The sequence below is a fragment of the Ambystoma mexicanum genome, chromosome 6p, assembly GCF_040938575.1.
Source record: "Ambystoma mexicanum isolate Mex_15411 chromosome 6p, UKY_AmexF1_1, whole genome shotgun sequence".
NCBI lineage: Eukaryota > Metazoa > Chordata > Amphibia > Caudata > Ambystomatidae > Ambystoma > Ambystoma mexicanum.
Genome location: NC_090935.1, coordinates 660,502,065 through 660,527,409, shown reverse-complemented (window position 1 = coordinate 660,527,409; position 25,345 = coordinate 660,502,065). Strand labels below are relative to the sequence as shown.

Genomic DNA, 25,345 nt, shown 5'->3' with positions numbered 1-25,345 from the left:
TGGGCTGGCCCCACACTGAGAAGAATTTGGATATTTGGTTGTTGTGCAGTGCCCATTCGTGGGATGGCGTTGAATCCCTGCAGAGGGTGTCTGCTTGCTGGTTGTGTAAATTCAGGAGTTGGAATGCTTGCAACACAATGTTATTCTGAATGGACCAGTGCCAAATGGCTTGAGCTTCTTGAGACAGGGTTTTTGACCTTGTTCCGCCTTGCTTGCGCAGGTAAAACATTGTGGTGGTATTGTCCGTGACGATGCGCACTACAGCCTTTATGATGTCTTGTAGAGTTACCATTTTTTTTAAAATGCTTTAGTTTAACTTTAAGTCCAGGATTGGACGCCACGTTCTGTGGGGCTTCTTTACCACAAAGTATCATGAGTATACCCGTTTTCCCCCTCGATGAAGGAGGAACTCTTTCTATTGCCCGTTCTTTTAACATTTGGCACACTTCTTGTTGGAGAATTGGAAGATGCGGATGTGACACTGTTGCCAGGAGGTAAGGGTTTCTGTGCTCGTTTGAACTCCAAGAGATGACAGTGTTGGATGGCATCTAGCATCCATCTGACTTTTGTAATTGCTTGCTGATATGATGCATCTCATCTCATGAGTCCTTTTGGTAGTAGTCCGTAAGATGCTTTATTAAGTTGCACGCACACAGGTCAAATCAGGAACATCAAGTACAGGAGATGGTAAGCAGGATCATAGATAATACAAGGAGAGCCCACTGGCTCCCACCGCCCAGGTTGCATGCCTCTCTCACTTCTAACTGTCCACAGGCAGAACCAAGCTCAAAGCATAACATTCCAGGCTCAAGGCATAACATTACAGCCTGCAGCATTAGGATGTGCTGTGCATTCCATGGCATCACAGCCACAAAGGATGGAAATACCCAGGTAGGCCAGGAAGCGGGGCAACGGGATATAACACACCTCCTTCTGTTAGGCAACCAACAAGGCAGTCGCTACCAACACCACACAGGGAAGAAACACACTCAACGCACCTTAAACCTCCCAACAAGCAGAACAATTCTGCACAAGATAACACACGAGAGGACAGAGCGAGAGGACACCGGCACAACACAATTTCCTGGAAATCAAACAGCGACTTTCTAGGTGCCCGTGGTCCAAAGCGCAAAAGGAACATCCACACAAAACATACTAGAACTAGCCACGCTATAGTAGAACATTCTTCTCAGCACCCAACTGAGACAGACATCTTCTACTCTGTCATCATAACAGTGACCTCAGAGTGACAAACCCAAGCAGGGTTATCCAGGCTGTCAACACACTGTGCTCAGAGCTGCTGGCCAGGCAACTAAGAACCAAACTATTACACCACACGCTACTGAGAACTAGGTGGGGGTGGAACCTGTCACCTGGCTGAACAAGCATGGTGCTCATTGATCAGCACAAAAATACAACAAGAAATCAACCTTGGAGGGGTCAGTAAACTACATCATTATCGCTGATCATGACCGCACGTCTAATCCCTTTAAACTCACTAGTGCCAACAAATGCTTCCCTTACTATCGAAAGCAACCGTGGACCACACATCCAAACACTGCCAAATCACACCGTTTCTAAACCAATTCAAACTGAGCACCTCAGCGAAAATCTCCATTACAATGGGAGACAACCGTGTACCACACGTGTGAGAACTCACACTAACAAAAATGCATTGTTCCTTTGCAGTATTTTCCTGACACTACCAAAACACAACACTTGCGCTGTGGGGCCTTATACCATCTTCCTGACAAACGCCCTGTGAGGAATTACAGCATCCGCTCTGATGCATGCCTACACCACCATACTTAAACACGTAGTGGCCTCACTGCCACACCGCAAAACAAGATCCTTGAGGGCTCACTGCGTCTCCTCGACGCTTGCCTCATGAGGGCTCAGAACGTCCTCCCCGACGCAAACCCTCACACCAATACCAGGAAACACATTGTGACCTAACAGCCAAAACACCCAAATTAATACCCGTTTGGGCCTCATGTAGAAAGGTCTTACACCATTATCTCCATTTGCTTGCACACATTCACTGCATGATGTGCAGCCTAAAACTGAACATTTCTCAAATTGGTTAGCTCTATACATTTGCCTTTGCATGGTAACATTAGCAGTAAACGTTTCCACACACTCATAGCGAAAAGCGAAATCTCCAACTTCACACACATTGAAAGGCAACAACAGCAGGTTACATCACTTAAGCATGGTGCAAACACAGTGTTGTCAGATTAGATGTTTGCAACAGCATACTAAAATATGCTGCATACTCCTTTAAGATAAGATAGACACTTTTAAATACTTTCATTTCACTGCGGTGTGCCCAAGGGCATAATGGGTTAATACATAAACAGGGGCTAGACGCCTACCCGCTTCAGTATAGCCAACAAAATCAAAACAATTCACAGTGCAGTGGTGCCCGACTACATTAATTGTGATGACTTGTACACAATCCAACTCTAGGGATTGCAATGATATTCTTCTCTGCATTGGGACTCCAAAGGAGCTGGGAGTCTGAACGATTCTCACATTTTCCGTTCCCAGCAATGCGACCTTGCGGCCGTGGACCATTGGGACTTTGCGCTCCTCAGAAGTTATACTTAGTCACACATGGCCACCTTAAGCTTTTGTCAGCAGCATGACAAGGGCTCTGATCTGTACCCTTGTTCCTTCTTCCTCCACCGCCAACCCTTCAAACATCATGACCCAATGGCACAGGCATCACGTTATGGCACATTGCAGGGTCCTTTCTTCAGTTTACCATCAGCGTGACAAACGCTGAATCCAAGGCAGCGCTGAATGGGTTGGAACTGGAACGAGAGTGAAGGTTCCATGTTGCAAACACCCACCATCAACTGTGACATCACCAGAGCTGGCAGAGGAAGCGGATCACCCTTGAGCAAGCCGCCTCAACGGCAGGCACCAGACCTCGAGGGTTCAAACGAAACCGATTGCTGAAGTCCTACAAGACCAGCTCCTGAAGGCATACCACAGACCAGGGTCCCAGGAGCCAATCCTCAGATATAGTTAAGATGGCAAAATGTGGTACTCACTCATCTCAAGCTTTATGAAAATTCCTCAAGCACTTGTCAGCAGCGGCTCTACCATGCTCTTCCAGCTCACACCAAGTAAGGATGCTTAATGCCTGCCCTCCCATGTCCCCATGGCCCATTCACATGGCTCAGTCTGTTTCTTCTAAACATCTCATCATCAGGGAGGCATCCTACATATCCCATGTTCACTTGAGGAGGCATCCTACATATCCCATGTTCATGTGCGGGAGAGACCCTCTTCACAGTCACTAATTCCATGGAAGCCATACTCCCTCTCAGATTACATCTCAGCTTCCCCAGGCAGCCTTTCCTTCTCCTGGGAGGAGCCCTGGTGTGTCACCTTGTCCTGGGTGGTGGGACTATCGCCTTGGGGGGCAGTGGGTCTCCCTCTCCTGCAGTTGCTTAATCCTGAACTCTGTACCCCGGCAGCAGTCATTTCACACCTCTCCTTTTCTCTTTTCAGGTACCTGATCATTTCCTGAGGTTCGCATGAAGATCCTTGTCACCAACGATAAATTCAAGTTCATGAGTCACTACTCATAGTAGTCCACAAATTGCTTTATTAAGTTGCACGTACACAGGTTACATCAGGAACAACAGGTACAGGAGATGGCAAGCAGGATCATAGATAATACATGGAGAGCCCACTTGCTCCCACCACCCAGGTTTCATGCCTCACTCACTTTTAACTGTCCACAGGCAGAACCAAGCTCAAGGTATAACATTCAAGCTTGCAGCATCAGGATGTACTGTGCATTGCATGACATCGCAGCCACACAGGATGATATGATATGGCATTTATAACATGCCTATACACAAGTGTTTCAAGTCAATACCCAGGTGGGCCAGGAAGTGGGGGAACGGGATATAACGCACACCAGCTGCTGAAATGAAACACCACATTTTCTCCCACCGGTGTGCCTTTGAGGCAGTCATTGCTAGGCCTTGTTCTGTCTACCTCTTTGGGAGGTGGGCTGATCCACGTTTGCGTTGTACTTGGTGGTACTCCCTGTTGCGTTGTGAGGACTGGTAGTTCCTTTTATATCACTGGGAGTAGCAGCCAGATTTCCATAGTTCTTGTTGTCCCTCAAGGACAAGAACCTGGATTGACCCGAGGAACCTCGAAAAGAACGAAAAGACTTTCTGCCCTGTAGGGCTGTTAATGATCTAGCAGCATCGGAGTCTGCTTTCATTGCTTTAAGGGCTTCATCAATCTTGTCGCCGAAAACGTTCTCTCCCTCAAACGGCATGTCGACAACCTTATGTTGCACCTCCTGTCTGAAGTCAGTGCAGCGTAGCCATCCTTGACTTCTCAGGACGACCCAATTACCAGTTTGCTTGAATTCTGTCTCTGCAAGATCCACTGCAATGTTGATACTGTGGTGTGAAGCCTCCTTGCCTTCACAAACAAGTGTCCAGGCCTCTTTTCGCGGTTGCTCTGGCAAATGCTCTACAATGGGAGCTAACTGGTGCCACATTTCACGGTCGTAGCGAGCCACTATTGCAAGGGTATTGGCTGCTTTGACTGTTGCCCCGATGTTGAGCACTTCTTTGCCGAAAGCATCGATGTTCCTGCCCTCATTGTCCGGGAGAGTAGCGCATTTGTGTTTTCTGCATGCCTTGCAACCTGCTGCCGCTAATACTACCGACTCTGGAGGGGGTTGAGAGGTTAGACATTTCGGTGTTGCATCCAGTGCCTTAAATTTCTTGTCTAGTCTCCCTTTTACTGCCAGCTCAGTGAAAGGATGTTTAAGGATTCGCAGACCCTCTTGCCAAACATGATCAAAAATAGACTTCCTGTACTTACCCATGTGATCAAAAAGAAAAAACAAACCGGCTCTCTTTTCCTCTGCAGGAGTTAAACCAAATTCCTGGCACGCCTTTGATACCATGGCGTGGAAAGCACCAATGTCATCTGGTGGAGAGGGTTGTGCTGGACTACCCTGTGTATCCTGGTCCGGATCCTCTGTATCCCACTTATCCTGGTGAGGAGAGTTGGAAGAGGCGGTAGCGGTCATGTTCCTTGGACCCGTGTCTTGATCTGTATCCAGTAGTTCCTCCTCTTCTTGCTCGCCAATCCGCGGGGTCTCTCTAATTGGAGGTGGAGATAGGGATTTGTGTGCCGAACATGGACGTTTGGCGCGGTCCCTGGACGAATGCCCTTGATCTCTTCCTTGTACTACTTGCTGACCTGGTGTTTCCTGTCATTCCTGCATTGATGGATCCCCTGAGGCTGAGGTGGTGGGAGCCTACAATTGAGCTGTCCCAGCAGAGTTTGCAGAGTGGAGAATACTTGCTGGGAGAGTAGAAATTGCGGATATATAAGAGGATGTGGTGGCATCATACCTCCTGTTCCCGATGGTGTAGAGGGTAAAGAAAGGGGTACACCCTTGACCCTTTAGAGGAGTTTCCTGATCTCTTGATTGGAGACGACCGGAAGATCTTTCCTGCACATGGGGTTGGATCCTGCATTCCTCGGAATCCGTGACCCCTGGGCAATCCTCTCTTGGAGGCTCAAAATCAGATGTCTCATGTTGTAGGATTTCATCTGGCATGATTTTGGTGTAGTTTAAGGGACATACACCTAGAGGGAGTTGTCTTAGTTCCACAGGTCCAGCTGTTGGGAGTTTTCAGTATTCCTCCACTACAGGATAGCATATTGTCCTGTTGTACTTGTTGAATAGGCTGTTCTAAATGAACTGTGGGCTGGGATGTTTTAGTGGTTGAAGGGGATGTGTGAACTACAGCTTCACTCCTTGAAGATTTGTGCTCTTTAGTTATCGACGAGAGGGTCGTCGACGAGTGATGTCCCGATTTCTTCAAAAATTGCATTGTCTGATGGTGTTTCGTGGACAACTCTTGTCCAGGAGAGGATCTGTGACCTTCTTTAGAAGTACCAGACTGTGACGATGAGTGGTGTCTCTTTTTGGACGACGAAGGTTGAGTCTTTGTGGATGAGTTAGACTGGTATTTCTCTCTCGTCGGAGAGTATGTTCCAGACGAACGGGAGGTCGACTTTGTCGACAGGCATGAATCCTTATCTGCCTGTTTTGACAATTGTGTTTTCGTTGACGGGCCTTTCAACAACAGTTTAGATATGCACCGGGAGCCTTCGCTTCTAACCAGTGTCGTTTTAGTAGGAGACTTTGGGTGATGCAGTCTTATCCTGGCTCATCGATGATTTTGCCTCACCTGTTTTTACATAGGTCGTTCTTCCGACCTGGATCTGTGGCTTGATGGCGAACGCCTGTCAGAGGGGGTGGTAGCTCTCCCACTCCTTGACGAACCCGCTTCCAACACCAGCAAATCAGTCAGTGAGGGTTTCTGTCTTTGACGGTTTTCTGAGCAAAGCACTGACAGATGTCACATTCCTCCAGAGAATGGTTATGGTCGAGGCACTATAAAGGAGTCTACATGCCTGTCACCTTCGTAGACATTTTTTAGGCTGCACATCCCACAGGGCCTGAATAAGAAGGTTTTCGATCCAATGGTAACCGACATCGAAGAGTCGTCGTTTGCTCTGGTTTAAATATAGAGTTTAAAAAAAAATTTGGTGTGGAAAGATAATTTCTCAGTGAAGAGAAGAACTCTAGGAATCCCACCAGCTAACAGGACGCTTGAAATCTGAGGGGAAGCTGCTGGGGCGGAGCTATACACCCATCCTATTGGTGGAGACCAAAAGCACCCACAGAGATGTTGATGGGACTACTCAAGGTGTCAAAGCTTTTCCATAGGAAAATTACTAAATCAAAGTAACTGGTGATTCCCAGTCTGACGACTGGGAATATTCACAGCATGTGAATCCATGAAATATCCAAGGCTGGAATGTTTATAATCTGGGCAAAAGGGGCAGGAATGTGCTCTAAACCTCTCTGCACACAACATGACTGCCATATTCGCCACGATGCAAAACAGTCCCTGGCGGTTGTCAGCGGTCATGATTCTCTGATGAGAATAGCCGCTTGTCATCAGAGGCCTGGTAGTCCCTATTTCAGCCCAAAACCTTGCAAGCATGCAATATGATGTCTCCAGCCAGTACTCTACTTTGAACTCTCCCTGCTGGGTCTGTCAGTAGATCTCATCATCGAGATCACTTGAGGAAAAGTCAAAGAAAGTTCCATCAGAACTGGAAAACACACTTATGAAGTCAAGGCTCGTACCACAATCATGACTCCTTCGCTAAGGTTCTAGAGGGAATGTGTAGTTCTCGCCAGTACTCCATAGATGTAGAAACGCATCAGTACACGAGAGTTCTGGATCTAGTCTCCAAATGAAATACTTGGGTACCTGCACATTCAACCTGGAGGTTGGTGTCCAATGGCCCCCATATCCTCTATGTTCCCAAACACTTCTCTGCTCAGCCTCCAGTTGTTGGAATCCCAGAGATACTTCAAGTTCCAATCCGCCACTGAATTGTCTGCCCCTGGGAGATACTCTGCCCTGACTGAAATCATCATCCCCAGGCATTAATGGCAAAGGTTTTTCACTAGTTCGGCCAGCACCTTTCATCTCATCTCCCCCCACATGCAGTTGATGTATCTCGCCGCAGAGATATTGTCCACCTTGAGAAGAATACAGCAGTTCACCTTGTCCTTTGCCAGCACCTTCACTGCGAATGGCCCTGCTAACAATTCCATACAACTGATGTGCAATGCTAGCTCTTGTTGGGGGCATTTTCCTCCTGTAATCGGTACACTGCTCCTGGCTCCCCAGCCAGATGTGCTTGTGTCTGACTCTATAACTATGTCTGAAAGTTCTCCTGAGATAAATCCCCCATTCCATGTTTTGTAAGCATCATTCTATTTTATATTTCCTTTCCTCGTCTAGAGGTAGTATCTAGTGGTACCATAAACCTCTCCTTTCAGTCTATGTAGCGCTCTGTAAAGAATGGGACTGAGAAATATGGCCTGAATGGATGCCGGCAATAGGCCCACACTCCTGAGCAAAATCTTCTCTTTCTTGAGAGCTAGTCTGAACTCCTTTATCACTCATCTTCTAAGCCGGAAGCTCCAGGGTCACCTTGTTTGAATGGATCACAGGAAAACGCACCTGGTCGACCACAGATCCGACTTCTTGTTGATCAGGAAACAGAAAGAGGACAGTAGTGAGCTCAAACATTGTATTTGTTTCTGGAGCAACTGGCTTTCTTGAGCCATAGTTAACATATTGCCTACGTATATTTATGATTGTCACTTCTCTTAGGACTGCTAGCACGTGTCTCAAATGTTTGGCAAACACTCAAGGTGCTAATAGCTGTGAGCAGTCAAAAGGTACGAGTCAGACACAACAGCATGATTTTGTGGCTATAACTTTCATTAACAAAAGAAGGGTTGACTAAATGTCCATCTTTCCCTACAGCAATGAGGGGTTTCCCTGCCTCAATAAAAACGAACAAAGGGAACAGTCAGGATGCAAAGTAAAAGGTCTTCTGTCGCGTGTCAAAAGCACTAATCTGGCCCTCACACTTTACGCATAGAGATAACCATTTTTAGCCACACTCTTAAGGCTTTAGCCTAGTAGATGAAACACAAAGTTCCAACATAACAAATCAAAGTATGAAAATTCACATGTTCCCAGAAAAAAATCACTTTTCCCCTTCCCTTAGAATATTACACAATGTTCGAGCGCTCAGACTTTCTAACAATCCAAGTTGCGTGTTTGGTTAACCTTCCTTTGAAACAACCTGGTGTACCCTCCAACCAGGAACCCCAATTCTCCTTAAATAGTTACAAGTTTCTTTAGAATGCCTGATATACTCATGCCAGGATTCACAGTTCTTTGATAAACAATCTTCAGTTTCCTTTGGAATATCTGTAATATCCTGCCAGGATTCCTAGTGTTTTATTAAGGAATTTCACTTTCCCAAGACCTGGTATACTCGCCAGCCATGTTTTTAACTGTTCGCAATGTGCCTGATATACTATCATGCCAGGACTTTGCAAAACCTCTAATAGTTTTCCTTTTCTTCATTATTGGGTCCTTGACCCTTCTCTCTCGACACTTGACAAGATTACTCCAATTTCCATCTTGCAGCTACGAATGGCTTTTGACAACGCTTGTTCATTCACTCGATTTCCCTTGTGGGGACTTTTAATGTTAGTACTATTGGATTTTGCCAATGCTGGTTCATTTGTTTACTTATCTCTGTCGTGCGGAGGCTCGCCTCTACGGCTGCTTTGCGGTATACACACTAAAGAACCCCAGTGCCATTATGGTTTCTCCCAGGGTCACCTAAACTTCTTGGTGACTTCTGTGTCCTTTGCTGTACGAGAGCTGCGGCTTGAACCTCCTGCTCACGCAAAATGTTCCTGTCAGGTTCCCTCTTAGCATTTCACACATTAAGAGGGGCTGGTGTAGGCAGAATCACACCGTAAGCAGGAAGTCAATTAACTTTCAATTTATTATTTATTAAGGAACACTTGGGCAAGAATGTTTTTTCCCCTAGCTTTTCCTTTCAGGAAACTGGAGTAGTCCCAATCCAAGATGGTGTGTCAGTTGTGGAACAGTGATTGGCTTAAAGGAAATCTCTTGAGTAGTTTGGGATCTTCTAAAGATTCTAAACTGCCTTTCATTCCAGTCTAGGCCAGGAGAAGTCACAGCAACCCAAGGCTCCAGGGAAAACGTAATATTCTATAGAGAGGAAAGGAGAGAAAAACCATGAACCAGAGAATCCAAGACTTGGAGATCGAGTAGAGCAAGATACAGATAAGTGACTGTTAAAAGTTCATGTTACTCAAGTTAAAAAAAAGACCACTATATGGATGAGGTTTTGAACTGCATTTCTTTTAAGACTTTCCTTGAAAAGAGGGAACTGTAGTATAGATTTATTTCATATGTTCAGATGTAAATATACCGGTGTCATCGGCAAGTTCATCTTTGCGAAGGAGCGCTACAGAGTCATTTGAAGCAGTGAGCGTGTAGCGGAACTAAAGGCTAGATCCATTGTTTTAACAAGCTGTTCGATACACACGTTTTCCCCGAACAGAATAGGTAGCTTTTAAGTAAAGCACCTTGCAGCGTAAAGCAGCGTCGGCTTCATTCTTCGCAAGACCGAATCTGAGTGTCAGTCAATGCGAGCTGGGTCGAGAGAAGACGTTGGCAGTACGTCAGAGGCATTTTCTTTCAGCAGAGTTTTGTTTTTAATAGGCGGAAAGATGATTTGTATTGGGAGAAGAGCTGATCTTCAGCGCTGTCTGTATGAAAAGAGAGGCTCATATCTCAAGTAAGGAGTTATTGAAGGGCTAAAAGCTGAACATATTCCCTCGACTAAGCTCCTTAAGGATAATCAGTATAGAGGGAACTGTCAAGAAGGTTCTTTAAAAAGTTCTTAGTAAATAGTTTATTAGTGATAGTTTATTATAAGGGTAGTGTAGTACTGAAGAGAAGGGGAAAATATACTTTGGAAAAGGAATACCAGTATTAAAAGGTCAGCAGATGATTTTTACAGAGGCAAGGAGATCCAAGGTGAATAATTTGGCAGACAGTTACCTCCCAGCTAGAAGAGGAGGTTGACAGGTAATTAAGGGACTTGGGAATTAGCAATGAGTTGGCATAGTAACCAATAAATGCATTTATTTACAGGTATCCTGAGGAGCAGGTTTCAGAAGAGCAGGTTTTGGAGGCCTAAGCAGGAGACCTGTCCTTTGCTCATTTTATCCACTTCCCTTCCCTCCCCCCCCCTGTCTGGTCAATTCGGTAGTAGTCAGTGCCCTGCAAGTGCTGTTGGGCTGGTCATATTGCTGGATGAGCCATTTGCTTTGTGTATTTTGCTTCGCAAATTGTTTTGGGACGCACTCCTGGAGGCATCCATGCACAAGAGGAAGCTGTGCATGGCAACTCGTGGCGAAACGGGACTCTGAACTGCCATTACCAGAATCCATTGTGTGCGTGACCCGCCCCCGACGCCTGCAGCTCCCAGCCTTGCATAAAATACAGGTGCACGCGCACCCGGAAGTGCCCTGCAAGTGCTGTTGGGCTGGTCATATTGCTGGATGAGCCGTTCGCTTCGTGTATTCTGCTTCGCAAATTGTTTTGGGACGCGCTCCTGGAGGCGTCCATGCACAAGAAGAAGCTGTGCATGGCAACTTGCGGCGAAACGGGACTCTGAACTGCCATTACCAGAGTAAATATTACAACACACTTCATCTAGTCTTTTAGTGTTTCAAAGTATTACTCTGTGGACTACTGCTCATTGTCTAAGGACATTGTCTAAGGACACTATTTTGTTGACCTAACGCCATCTGTGCAGATAAGCATATAGTCTTTTGACAACTAGAGTGTCTTATAGGTGGGATACTTGCGTTTCCTTTTTTCTTCACACATATCCATTGCGTGCGTGACACGCCCCCGCCTCCCGACACCTGCAGCTCCCAGCCTTGCATAAAATACGGGTGCACGCGCACCCGGAAGTGCCCTGCAAGTGCTGTTGGGCTGTTCAGCGTGGTCGCGGGGCGTGGGAGGGAGTTCAGTGAAGGTTATGTGACCATCTATTTTACCATTTTTTTCTTTGTTCTATTTAGGTGTTTCATTTTTGTGTATTGGGTAACCTGTACTAATAGTGCTCCCTGAGTGGATTTGCAGTGGTTTCTTTTAAATTCTATAGTTCAGGTGTTATATGCTTTACTGTGTGTATGTTGGTTTTTTCACTCATGTAAGCGGCATGATGAGAACTAAGCGAGACATGTATAGTTCTAAGAGGACTGTACCTCTGACGAGGAGAGAATCTATGGCAGTGGCTGGCCCCTTTGACGATATCTTGTCCGCACCGTTGATATTTACCCCCGTTAAAGGCACCATGAGTTTGGCTTGCAAATTGCCCTTGCCCCCATCGCCTCCTCCTGCGGTGGAAAGTGCTGCCATAAATCTGGTGGAGGATGGGGGGCTAGCTGAGTATATTTTGTTAATAGATTCGGGGGAACCTGGTAAGATCCCTCAAGATCCTAGCCAACCAACAGAACCCCCCTCTTTAGATCAGAATGAAAGTGAATGTAGCCCAGATATGATTAATAGTTCACTTTTGGCTCTATCTCAGTACCCACTGGGGAAGGCTGCGGAATGGGAGCTGTCCTCGGCACAACCGATGGGCCGGGAGTCTGTGGGAGGGCACACACATGAAGACTCTGTAAATAATTTGATATTAAGTGAACTCACACTTCATACTATTCTACTTAAGCAGCTGATAGCTGCTGTAGAAAGGCAACACCACCCTATTGGTAGTTGTGGAATGGCTGACTCTAATCTGTTGGATCCTTCGGGTCCCCAGGGGGGAGCATTCAATCCCATTGTAAGTCCAATGGAGAGGTCTGCTTACCCGGAATATCAAGAAGAATTAGATGCGTTATCAAACAAGGACCCTAAAAGATTGGGTTCTATTAAAAAAAAAATGATGGTAACAAAAATAAAGACAGGTTACTGAAGCAGAAAGAAATGATTCAGAATACAAATTAAAAAAAAATCCCTTCAGAAAAGAAAGAATGTTGTAGGACAAACGGAGACAGGATAAAGTCTCTAGAAATAATTGGAGATGGTTGTTGAGAGGTGATGCAGAAGGTAGATTCGGAGGTAGATGAAGGAGCAGATGTGCTATTGTGTAGAGGGTCAGGGGGCACTGCAGCCCCAGATTCTCTCTCTGAGATCTTAAAAAACAAAGGCACAAAGCGTCCAACCGGAGGACCTATTTGGCATAGCGGGGGTTGTATGGTGCCAGACACAAATATGCAGGGAAGTTTGTTAAATTTTTTACCAAAAAAAAAAAACAAAACGGCTGGAAACAACCCTAGTTGACCCAGCCGTAATATCTGCATTCGCAGACAAGGGCATCTCCCAGGAAAGGCCAACTGAGGATCCGGATGGCCACAGGAGGCACTCCCTAGTAGAGAATTGGGATCATAGGGAGGGGGCCATTGTAATGGACCTAAAAAATATTCCCAACTTGGACAAACCAGTAGCAAGTGCTGGCACTCTCCAGCCCATGCACCCTGTTAATGAATTGAAGATTGCGAGACGTTGTATCCAGTCTAACGGTCCCAGGCGCAATAGATGCCTGCAAACCCAGACTGAAGTGGAAAATATGGAATCACTAGTGTGTGCTAATCCTCTTGGAGGTAGGGATCCAAGAGAAGCAGTTTCTGCAGAAAATCTTTTGGAAGGTGGTCCTGTGATGGAACGGGTTATTAGAAGAGTCATTAAAATAATGCTGGATGGCCATGAGAATGTTGTTCAGGATGAAATTGTCCCTAAGGTAACCCCTTCCCTGCCACTTGTAACCCTTCCGGCTGTGAGTGAATAATCCCAAAACCAGAATTTCAAAGCTATAAATACAGTTTGGGGTTAACGGAATGACAGTGTGCAAACCGAATTGGAGGGGGCAGGTTAACAAATATGACAGTCATGGGTGCCAGACGGGGCCCGGATTGTCAGGACAGTGAATTTCTGCCAATTTTGTCTCCACAGGGCCAGATGGAATGTCCTCCAGTGGCTGCACGACCAGCAGCAATAGATTATCGCCCATTTAAATGTGTAGACAATCCATGTATAATGTTATATTATCTTTTTGAAAAGGGAGGATCACTGTCACTGAATAGACCAAGGGTTTTGGCTCTATTCAGGGAAATACCACGTCTCTCCCTAATCACTACGGGCGACATTAAGCTGGTGGATTTCGTGCACCGGGTGAGATTTGACTATGTAAGGGTTGTGTTTTTCTCTAACAGCATTGCAGATGCAGTTCTGAAAGAAAGCAGCTCATTCCACAAACTGGGTTATGACCTGGAGTGGGTGGCTCTGGGTACGGCACCCCTGCCCAGGTGGGGAGTGGGGACGAGTGTGAATGAGAAATTGAGCACTAATGTTAGCAGAACGGATAGCACCTTTGAAGAGCCTAATTTTAGATGGCTAACACTTCAACTAAGAGACTCAATATCCCAACTTCAGGGTTTGAAGCCCAACAGTTAGTAGTTGTGCAACCTTTCCCCTGATAAGTTGGAATTCAAGGGGGAATTGGTCTTTGAGGCGCTCTGTTGAAATTTGTGCCCTACTCAAAAAATGCTCTATCTTCTGTATACAGGAAACCTGGTTTACTACGGATTTTGTATTAGATGGTTTTATTGTTTATTCCTTACCTGCAAAGCAAGGTCTAGTAGGTAGGCCAGCGGGTGGTCTACTTACAGCAGTTGCAATAGCACTGGGGCCTAAAGTCATCAAAACTTATAGAATTTTAGATTTGTGTCTTTTACTGTTATGTTTAGACTACAATATGCTCATTGGGGACTGCAATCTTTTGATCATCAATGTCTATTGGGACCCGAAATTGTATATTGATAAAGAGCTTAAAAAATTGGGCGACCTGTTGATGAAGTGTCATGAAATATCTCCTAATGCGGTAACGATAATTGTAGGGGATTTTAATGTTGAAATTAACAACGATTTTTCTCCTACTAATGCTGAGGCTGATGTTACTTACAAATGGAATCAGGGAAAAAAATCCACACAGGGGCACCTTTGGAGGGCCTTTTTGGAGTCATGGGGACTGACAAACACAATGGGTCTATGGAGAAGTAAAGTACCCTATACTACCTGGTTTAGGGGGAACACAAACCAGTGCAATTGATTACATATTCCTAACAGATCACCTTGTATGGATTGTAAAGGAATTCAGGTTGTTGAAGATGAAATGTAGTGACCATAAGATCCTGTACCTGAACTTTGAGGGGGTGGGTTTGGTTAGTAGTAACCAGAATCTTGTGAACTTAGAAATAAACCAGGCAAAACACAGAATTGTGTGGCATACGGGCAATGTAGAAAAGGTAAATGCACTTTTTCTAAATGACTTTAATTCCTCTACCTTAGGGAAAAAGCATGTAAGGTATAATAAAGATTCCTTTACACACTATGTGGGAAACATGATTGCTCAAACGACGGTTCCACTTAAACCAGGTAGGACCAGGACGAGTCACACACTCTTACGACCCTGTAATTATAACATATAAAAATCAGAGACAAAAATCACTGAGGTTGCTTGCTAAAGCCACGCTCCCTTTGGTGGAGAAATTGGGCCTAAAAAAAAATAACTGCAAACTTCTGGAAAAGGAAGATCAAAGAGCGCAGAGCCATGCTCTATCAGATGGTTGGGGAAAATATCCTCTACGCATTGAAGGACAATACATCTAGATCCTTCTGGGCTTTGGTCAATAATAAGGGTACCTTGAATTGCTCTGCACTCACCACTGCAATATCAGATCTCCAGTGGGGTGGGCATTTTGGCAATCTTTACCAAACAAGAAAGGGTATTCTGCAAACTCCACTGAACCTTCATAACATTGAATAGAACAGACATTAGTCAGGAGGATGCTGATGTTTTGATAAACGGGGCCTCTAGCTCGAGGGCAGCCGGTCCAAACGGCTTGGTTAACGTCATTTTTAAGCAAAATAAACAATTGTGGACAAAAATATTGTACATATTGTTTCAGGATATTCTTCAGTCTCGCTTCATTCCAACAAGTTGGCATACCTCTTATGTGATACCCATTTATAAAAAGGGTGACCGCTCCAATCCTCTTAATTATAGGCCGATAAAGTTATTGGATGCAGACTCTAAAATGTTCTCTGGGCTCATCCTAAATCATATCCATAGCTGGATAAATAAAAATGACATCTTGTCCAAATTCCAATTTGGGTTTAGGAAAAGTGTGGGAACTGACGCTGGGGGGGGGTGCTGCTATCTGTGATGCAGGATAAAGCATGGAGAAAAGATGCCGTGCCAATATAGAATCGCTTCTATTGACTTGTCAATGGCGTTCGATAAAGTGGAATGAACACTCCTGTGGGGAAAGCTAAAATGACTGGGAATGCCATCTGCCCTGCTGTCTATTTTAATAAAGCTACACGAGGGATCCCAACTGCAGGTCCGCCTGAATAACGAGGGTAGCCTCTCCACCCTAATTGCTGCACCGAATGGTCTACGACAGGGGTGCGTTTTTGCACCTACCATATTCAACCTATATGTCTCTGATGTAGGGGAGGGGCTGGTAGCTGCAGCCTTCGTACCCCCAATGATAGATGGAATTAAAATATGCTGCACGGCATACGCAGACGACTTTATGCTTTTTGACCATATCCCCATAGGGTTCCAACGTCTGCTGTGTAGGTTTCGAGACTATACTGAAGCAAACCATCTAATAATAAATGAGAACACAACAGTAGTTATCAGACTACATCTGCGCCCCTACATCAAACAATACTCCTGGTTTCTGAACCACATTAAATTAGTAGTAAAGCCCAACATACGCTACCTAGGTAGCACATCTTTGGCTATAAACAGAAATCCCACTATACACAACATATGGATGCTAAAACTAATCCATTAAATGTTTCAATTAAAAAAAAATCGATTGCAAATATGGAAAATATTCAATTCTACTGGCCCTACGCTATTACAAGCAAAAAATACTACCAGAGCTTTGCAAGGGACTGGAGTTTTATCCAAGATGGTTTATGGTAGAACTGAATAAATATGAAGGTCGACTTCTTAGGATAATTTTTCCCTGTCTACCAAAGTGCGTACCGTTGTCAATCTTAAGGTATGAATTAGGTGTAAATTCACTGGCGTCTTTGATGATATGTAAAAAACTGTCCTTATTCAGGAAATTGGTTACAACAGAGAGGAACCCTATATGATCTCTTGGGATCAGGTATACGCAGTAATAACACTATCTCTGCCTATATACTCGAACTCACGGATGAATGCATGAATTATTTGGAATCCCTGGGCCTCACATTTACACTAAAGTAAAAAGATGCTTAGAATGGGGGGATTGGGATACAACAATGAGTGCGGTGGGAGCTTCAAGGTTCCAAAAACATACGGTAACCCATTATAAAAACCTGGGCAGTGTTGAATCATATCTCATACTGTTTCCGTCTAAATCGGCCAGGCACCTATTTATGCGATTTAGGTACAATGTTCTACCCACTAGAGAAATCATGTGTGTACGAAATAACGAGACAGGGCGGGTTCAAAGTTGTAGATTTTGTGAGGCACCAGAAGTAACTGAGTCTCTGGAGCATTTGATGCTGAACTGCCCAGTATTGAGACCTCAGAGGATACAGTATTTTAGCAAATTTGTTGCACCTACGGACCTAATTAACCTGGATTCAGTTTGGTGGAAAATGTTACATGGAAAAGATAATTATTTACATATAGCTATTGTGAGGTTCCTGAGAAATGTATGCCAACTAGAAATACAAACTGAAGCTCAGGTGGAAATGTCGACTAATTAAGCGTGTAAAGATAAGGTCTTATCCTTTCTCTGTGCATTGATTTGATTAGAATTGCTTTGATTAATTGCTGCTATGGTTCTTTTTTTTCCGTTCTATATGAAATGGTGGTTTTCGATATATATGCTGTAAATTTCCATTTATCTGTCTGAGTTTTTGTTGTAGATATTGGTTTGTTTATTAATTCGCTATGTTTTACTCTGTAACTTTGAAAACTTTTGTAAAGGTTATTAATAACCATACACAAATAATAATTTTAAAAAATTATTATATTGCTGGAAGGACCGGCTTAGGGGGTCTGGTGGACTGTCCTCTGCTCCTGTGGAATTCAGAGTTGGGACCTGAGAGCTCCAGCACCAATTGGTCTGCTCACTGCATCAGCCTTCACTCTGGAACTTCTGCTGCTCAAAGCCTTGCAACAGTGGTCTCTCCGACTCAGACTCTTCGCCACAGGGATTCTCTGGTTCTCTCCAGTCTGCCTCTCCACACTGCTCTGTTGCTGCTTCCCAAACTGCAATGGGATCCAAGAGACTCCATCTTCTCAGATCTCTCTCGCTTTTGCTTTTAAAGTTCCTGGTATTAATCACATGATGAAAACAACTAATATGCATGAGTGGTTTCTCAGAATGTGTAATCTTCATTACTCGGCTGTTCATCGTCATCTCAGTACAATTTTCCTGAAACTTAAGGAAAATTTGCAATCCAGGGTTTCCCCTACATCCTCTATCATACAATATGACATGCATAAAAGGGTTGGTGTAAAGCTACAGTTGTTATTCTGACCCGGAGGGGGAATTGTATGTTCCATTTCCAATAGAGAAGTCTTCTCTTTCCGGGGTCGGTTTTTTCCCAGGTAGTCCTCCCACAGATAGCCACCACTAGGGTTGGTAGCAGGTAGCTTCTGCTCTTCCCTGGTCACCTGGGAACAGACTATCCCCGAGAAGTTAGTGATGTTACTCCTCGCATACCCCAATGATAGGCTCCTGAATTGCCAAGTTCTCTCTTTCCAATGGAGGTGAGAAAACGTCCATGTTTGCGTACAACCAAAATGGTGAGATATGCATCCTTTGGTTCTAGTCCCGCCAGCCAGTCTCCTTCCTCAGAATGTCGTTGCAGAGGTGTATTCCCTTCATATTGAAATGTCGATAGATCAACGACCTGTTGAGCCCTCTCAAATTGTGTACTAGCAATATGTTGTTGACAAACCCTGGGGAACTCTAGTCACTCAGTTCCATTGCTATCCTGCTTCTCAATTACAGACCCGTAAGCCCAATAGAGCCTCATCCCCTTGTGACAAATTTATATGCGCAGGTGCCCTGAACCGGATTGTGTGAAAATTCCAAATAAAACCCTCCTGCAGTATGCAAAACCCAATCATCCCCCTTGATAGCTTCTGCCAGATTGCTATAAACCAGGGTGTCCTAGCCCCCCCCCCACACCCCATGGAGGATAGGAATTATCTTTCCTCACCTGTGCCACCCCCCTGCTGCCCCTGGATCTTTAAGGAAAGCAGGTGTCTGGTTGTCTGCTCTCCCGGAACTGTGCTCTGGTGTTCTGAGGTCTTCTATGAGGGGTGTACCGACCGACCAAGAGACCCTTGCCTTGGCCGGTGTGAGAAACCTCTGGGTATTCTCCCATGTAGACCCCGAGAACCCTCTGTTCAGGTGGACAGGGTAGGGCCATCACTTTTGGATCCCAACCCTGGTGGTGGACAAGTGAGGGAGGATCACCTGGGGTTACCTCAGGTGAGACGCAATATACCCACCGAAGAGGATGAGGAAGTCCCAGAGGCCTTTATGGGATATGCCAATTCTCTCACCCCTTATCCAGGTCCAATTGTCCCTAGTTCAAGTTCGCTGATGCATGATCCAGGGAGGAGGAAAAGAGAATTATCTAGAATTGGCCAAGAGGAAAAACCACATAAAACAAAGACAGGACTTTAATACTAATATCTGTTCCAATCTAGATCACAGTGGATAGTATCACCATCCATGCTTGTATAACAGAACATCCTGTGGTCGATTCCCTAATGTTTCAATAAATAAATCTAACCTCCGAACCCAATTCAACTCCCCCTCCCCATTTCCAACTAATACTGGGAAGAAGAAGAAGAGGCAACAGAGCAATGAGGATTACCATAGAAACAACATAAGGGAACGTAATGGAAACCTACTGTAGAAACACCTCACGTTGTCCCACTAATAGAGTCAGGCAGGGTCAGGCATTTAATAATGACCACTCACACCTGACTCCACTTGACTCTTTTCAGGACTGAAGGACAGGCATGTTCTTTTGGACTAATGAAGGTCAGGCAAACCCAGACAAGGGCACACAGCTGCAGACCATTGATACAACACAGGTGTATAAAAGGAGAATGCTGAGAGAGCAGGGTGAGCAGCAGTTGGGAGAGCAGAAGGGAGGCAGTGTGTGTTACGCTCACCTGGCTCCCACAGAGGCGTCGATCTGAACTGGACAGCTGCGGTCTCCACCAATGTGACGCGTAGTGCCGAGATGACGGACTGGACTGGCCCACCTACCTTCGTTTGCTTGGCCTGTAGGAATATTCTTCTGCAAATGGAGAAAGGGAATTAACCACCCGTGGAGTGGAAATCCCCCCCACACCCCTGCTGTTCTCCCCACGGATCACCTTTGATGTCCCCTCTTATAGTCTCACCTGATGGTTTGAAAAGATGAGATCTCCATCCTGCATTGAGCACAGGGGCGCGTTGATAACCAGTTGCTTCACTGGCTCGAAGGAATTGGTGAGTTCCAGAACAATATTGACTCCGAAAAGTATGTAGTTCGTAAGAGTTCAAATGCCTGACTTTCACTCTTGTCCAATTCCTTGCAGTTTGCAGCTTGACCCTAGTGAAGAGTTCCTCGTGGCAACCGGTAATATTCTGGTAAGGATTTGTATTTCCAACACAGTTTGATAAATAATGTCAATATGTAACCGGTTGCTTTCTCCCTTATTCAGGCACTGAGAGAAAGTATGAAGTATCTGGGAATAATACCTCCGGCGGTAAAATCAGGTAAGTCTAATGTGGTGAGGAGGGTTCCCCTTGATAGCCCCTTTGTTTCACCTTGCTGTCCTTTTGTTTCCCCTTAGGGGCCGGGGTTCGGCAAAGATGAAGTGGAAGCTGCGCCGACCCGTGAAGAGGAATAGTACCCCCAGTGGTAAAGTGGTAAAATCAGGTAAGTCTATGGGGGGGGGTTACTAATATTCTTCTGTGTATTCCTTTGGCTCACCTTGCTGTTCTTGTCTACTCCTTAGGTGCCGGAATTCGGCGGGAACATGCAGGAGGATGCGGTGGAATGTGAAGATGCTGCGAAGGCCGGTGAGTCAGCGCGGTGCTGCAGCAGGCGAGGCGACGCGCATAAAATAACCTCTTTCTTCCAGCTCGAAGGCGCGATGGATCGGGAATTCAGGTAAGGATCAAAAGGTATTGCTCTTGTTCTAACCTTTTCTCCTCCTTTCTCCCTTTTTCTAGGAGCTCCAAACTCGAGGCGGGCGTGGCAGAAGGCTGGATGCAGACTTGCAGGCACGGTGAGCGTTACGCTGCTGGATGCAGAATAACACGAAGCATGTGCTGCTCTTTGGGCGTGGTTTAAATAGCCTCCAAAGTAGTCCCAGGTAAGTATTCCTCACCAGCCCCGCCCGAGTAAAAAATAGTCCCTAGGTAAAATAGTCCCTTCCAAGCCTCATTTGGCTTGGAGCTCTTGCAGTATGGTCTGCATCAGGTAAGCTTGCAGCATGGTCTGCATCAGGTAAGTTCTACTCTATGAGCCTGGCGCCTATGGCGCCAGGACTGACTCTCCATATGAGCCTGGCGCCTTAGGCACCAGGGCTGCACCCTAACAGCCCCTAGCAGGGGTTTTTGGGCTTGCCCAAAATAGCTTGATGCCTGCTTCCGGGGTTGCTGGACCTGGTCTGGATCCCCGGGGGTAGGCATCATGACAGTGTTGCGGAGTCCAGCAGGGGATCCATTCTCAGTCCCAGACATATTATTTAAAGGAAAGCAAAGCAAGCTGGGGATGCTGTCCGGACCAGAGGAGCCCATGAGCAGAGAGAAGCAGGAGCTGCAGACTGGAAGAGGACAGCGTGCAGATGTGCTGGTTCGGTGCTAGTCAAGGGCTGCAGCGTGGCAAGGGAGCCGTGCCTCCAGGATGTCCGGAGTAAGGCAGCCTGCATTCTGCTGGTCAGGTTCAGGAAACTACTCGTTCCCTTGGGGCTTGTGCCGGCCCCAAAGGTGACTGGGGGGCAGGTGGTCAGACCCAGACCTCAACTCCATGCATCCTGTAGGGACCGCCTCTCAACGTAACGCTGCCCAGCGACATTCGTGAAGAATGCGAGAGAAACACTGGTGCATGCATTTTGATGAGAGCAGAGTGGGAGAAAGGCACAGACTGTAAAGTGGCATAGAACAGAAAGCGAACGAAAGACTAGAAACATATGAATCCTATTGTGAACTTACTATTGTCCATAGGGAGAGGGACATTGTGGGACTTGTAGTGAGAAGCCAAGTGATATAAGCAAGCAAAAGGTGTCTGGGACCCACATTTATGAGACTGTTAAAGAGGTTTGGTAGCTATATAAAAAAAGAAGAAATGCTGGAAAAAGAAGCATTGCCTCAGCCAAAAGGAAGCCAGTATTGTTTCAAGGAAAAGTAAGACGGTGAATAGAAGAGTGCGAGTGTCCCGAAAGTAAAGGAAAGATGCAAGTGAGCAACGAAGAACAAAATAAGTGTGCAAGAGGAATGATAAGGAAAAGGACCGGTGCAAGGGTGCACAAAAGTAAAGCGAATCAAAGGAAGGTGCCAGGGGCACGAGAAGGTGAAAGAAGAGAACGTCAAAGACGGTGCAAGTGGGCACAGTTACGTGAAGGATAACAAAGGTGTGCAGAAAGCACCTTAAGGTGAAAGATTTAAAATGAAAAGCAAGGAATCAAGAGAGGGGCTGCAGATCACAGTGGTCACGCCTAGGAGGAACAAAGAACCTGGCGGTTTCGAAAGTCTCTTGATTCTGCCCCGTGAGAAGAGGACTGTATCTAGAGGAAAATGTACATCCTGACAAGTTGAATTTTGTGTTTGAAACAGAAGCGGCCTAAACTTGGGGAAGGGAACCTTAAGAGGCATAACAATTTTGATACTGAAGGTATTGAACTGCCAAGTTGTTGGAATTGTAGGGGAAGAAAACCCCTGATGAAACCAGAGCAAGAGTCTTGTGAAAGCAATATATTGTAAAATCTGAACCCCATCCTCTTTTGTTCACAAACAATGGGCAGAGGAAGAGGGTGACAGAGTAACCAGACTAACTCTCTCACATCGTACTGGACATGTCCCGTTAATCAGGTCAGGCAAAGTCAGGCACTTTACCCTAAGTGCATACACCTGATACCAGTTACCTCTCCTCGCACAAATAAAAGGCAACATCTAAAGACACACTCTGAGCAAGGCGGAACACGAGAAGGGGCAGAACTTCCTGGACGAAGGCCCACCTACTGGAGCAGAGGAACGGACCATGGAACCAGAACAGTGGGCGGAAAACCACAAGGCTTTCCTGCTTGAGGTTGTTGCCTCCTACAGATCACGAAAGACACGTGGAAAAGAGCAGATCCCAAGTGGAGATTGCATTGTGTTTCAAGGAGGCAAGCGACCCTCCCAGGTAAACGGCAAAGTTGGGGAGGCGAGGCCCAGCTTGTGGTACACACACTGGCTCGGAAATCGGAAACTACGACACAAGAAAGAAGCACACAAGTGTCCAGGTAAATGCAAGTAGCAACATCATATCACCAGTGAAGGCTGCGTGTGAAGTGAGATGCAGAGAAAGGCAGACCCGTGAATGAACTTTAAAAGTAAAATACAGCTGTGAGATCAGCGATACTATGTAACCGAGTGGTCCGGTGACAGGAAGTAGCCCATTTGAAAGTCTCAGTGAAAGATCCATTGTTTGAAGCTAAAAACAAGAGTGAAAGTTAAATGGTGAACGTTACTCGAAGTGGTTCTGCAGTGGTCTGTAAGAAACCACACACATTGAAAAGACTTTGACGTCCGAACCAGATTGAGGGAGACCCGAAGTGTGTTAAGCTTGGGGAAGGGAGCCCCCCCTTGCAACTTTGTGTGGAACGTTATCGTGAGAGGTCTGAGCCCGGCAGAGGGGGACCCAGGTTAACATTTTGGTTGGAAAATTTCTTTTGAAACCAGAGAAAGAAACTAACGTGGAAGGCTAAACGAGCCTCGATCCATGGTTTTGAACTGTGTTGGAAACCGAGCCAGAGTGCATCATCCTGCAGACAAGGATAGCCTTACCCCGTGAGACCTAACGTGGGAAGGAGAGCTGGTTCAGTCACATTATCATTTGAACACTGATTTTTCCTTCTGCATAGACATTTTTTTAAATACTTTTTTACAAAAGATATGGCAGGCATTAGGTTTGTTAGCATAGGCTTTGACAGACTTCACTAGGACTGTGTTATCGTTTGATGGTCGAGACTACTCCCATCTTAGTTATAGGGCAGAATATGAGTTCCTCCAACCCCAACATTTTCAATAAAGATTTTATAAATTGTATCCATTGTGTCAATGTCAATACGTGTGATACCATGCCTACCCTAAATATCCTAAGTAACTTAAGCTTGGGGAAAGGAGGTGTGGGACAGTACCATCCTGATATTATTTTGACTTACTATTTTATTTTGATCCAATCCGTAAACATTTTTCTAGAATAAACTGGAAACTGTTCTGGTCTCAGACGCAGAAACATTGGAGGGTTTTTACAGTTACAGCAAGCAAGCCAATTTCATTAGATGTTCTTTGCTCTCCTCACACTTACCGCTGGCCTTTGAAAACCGAGCACCAAGACTTTCAGACACTGCCACCCTTTTTTTTCAGTTTAAATGTTCCTTTCACAAATGCCCAAATGCATAATTCAGGTGTGGTAGCAAAATGACTCTAAAAGAAAGGAACACATTTGGAGATCATCAACCCTTATGTGAAGGACTGAAAATCTGCTGAATATAAACAGTAGTTTGACAATATCAACAGATGAGCCTTGCTCGATGGGTCGCCCTTGCACACTGCCATCTGGCCAGCTCCCTCACTACGACCCATCATACGGATGTACCAGTCTGGCCCTGTCAGGCCACGGAAGGCCATCCTGTCCAGCAGCCCCACTCAAGGTATGGCTCTAAATCACAAAGAAATTACCTTGCTCATCTTCAATAGCCCCCTCTGCCTTCTTGCTATCATGTTCATTTGAACATGCTGCATTAAACCCACGACATATGGTCAAACAGCCAACTAGGGTCCTTGAAAGCAAAGAGTCTGTATACATCCTCCAAACATTACATTGACCGCTCCTTGCATCTGCTTCACTAGGCGCTTGCGCCTCTCTGCACGGACCTTCTGTGCATATCCCGCCTCCTCCAGCAACAAGGCCGAAATGTGACTGTCCGTTAATACCTCACCCCCATCCGGCTAGGTTTGCACAATACCAACACAGCGCCCAATCTCACCTTCCGCATCCATCTCGAAGCGGCAACAAGTGCTCTGCCTCTCTAAGCCCATTCAGGCCCCAACAGCCATGCCTAGGCCCACAGCAACACTAATGCCGGCCCATCCTGCTGCGCACAACCTCACCAACCTAGACAAGCTGTGCCCAGCAATGGCCAACACCACTAGTGGCATCGACCATCCTTTCCTCCATGCTCCTGATAACGCAATACACCCCACATATCAGACCACCACACTAAAATCTCCAGTCTCTCCAACCACACTGTGCCTCACCCGCCAGAAATCCTCAATCCACCCATTCACCCTATAGCCACCTCACCTGCAGGATCCCGATGCAAGGCCAGGTCTACTTCAGCCCAAGCCCAGGCAAAGCCAACCTACACTCGGAAGGCTTCACACATCATCAGGAGAACCCTAATCAATGCCAGATCAGTGGCAGTCCACGCACTTGACATTGCTGACTTGATCTCTGCCAACAACAGACTTGTTAGCCATTACCAA

General features: G+C 45.8%; 1 protein-coding gene across 3 annotated transcripts in view; it reads right to left on the bottom strand.

Moving 5' to 3' along the window:
- Positions 1-25,345, bottom strand: part of RAD17 (RAD17 checkpoint clamp loader component) — a 1,130,765-nt gene that overhangs the window by 997,384 nt on the left and 108,036 nt on the right. The gene's annotated exons all lie outside the window — the stretch shown is intronic.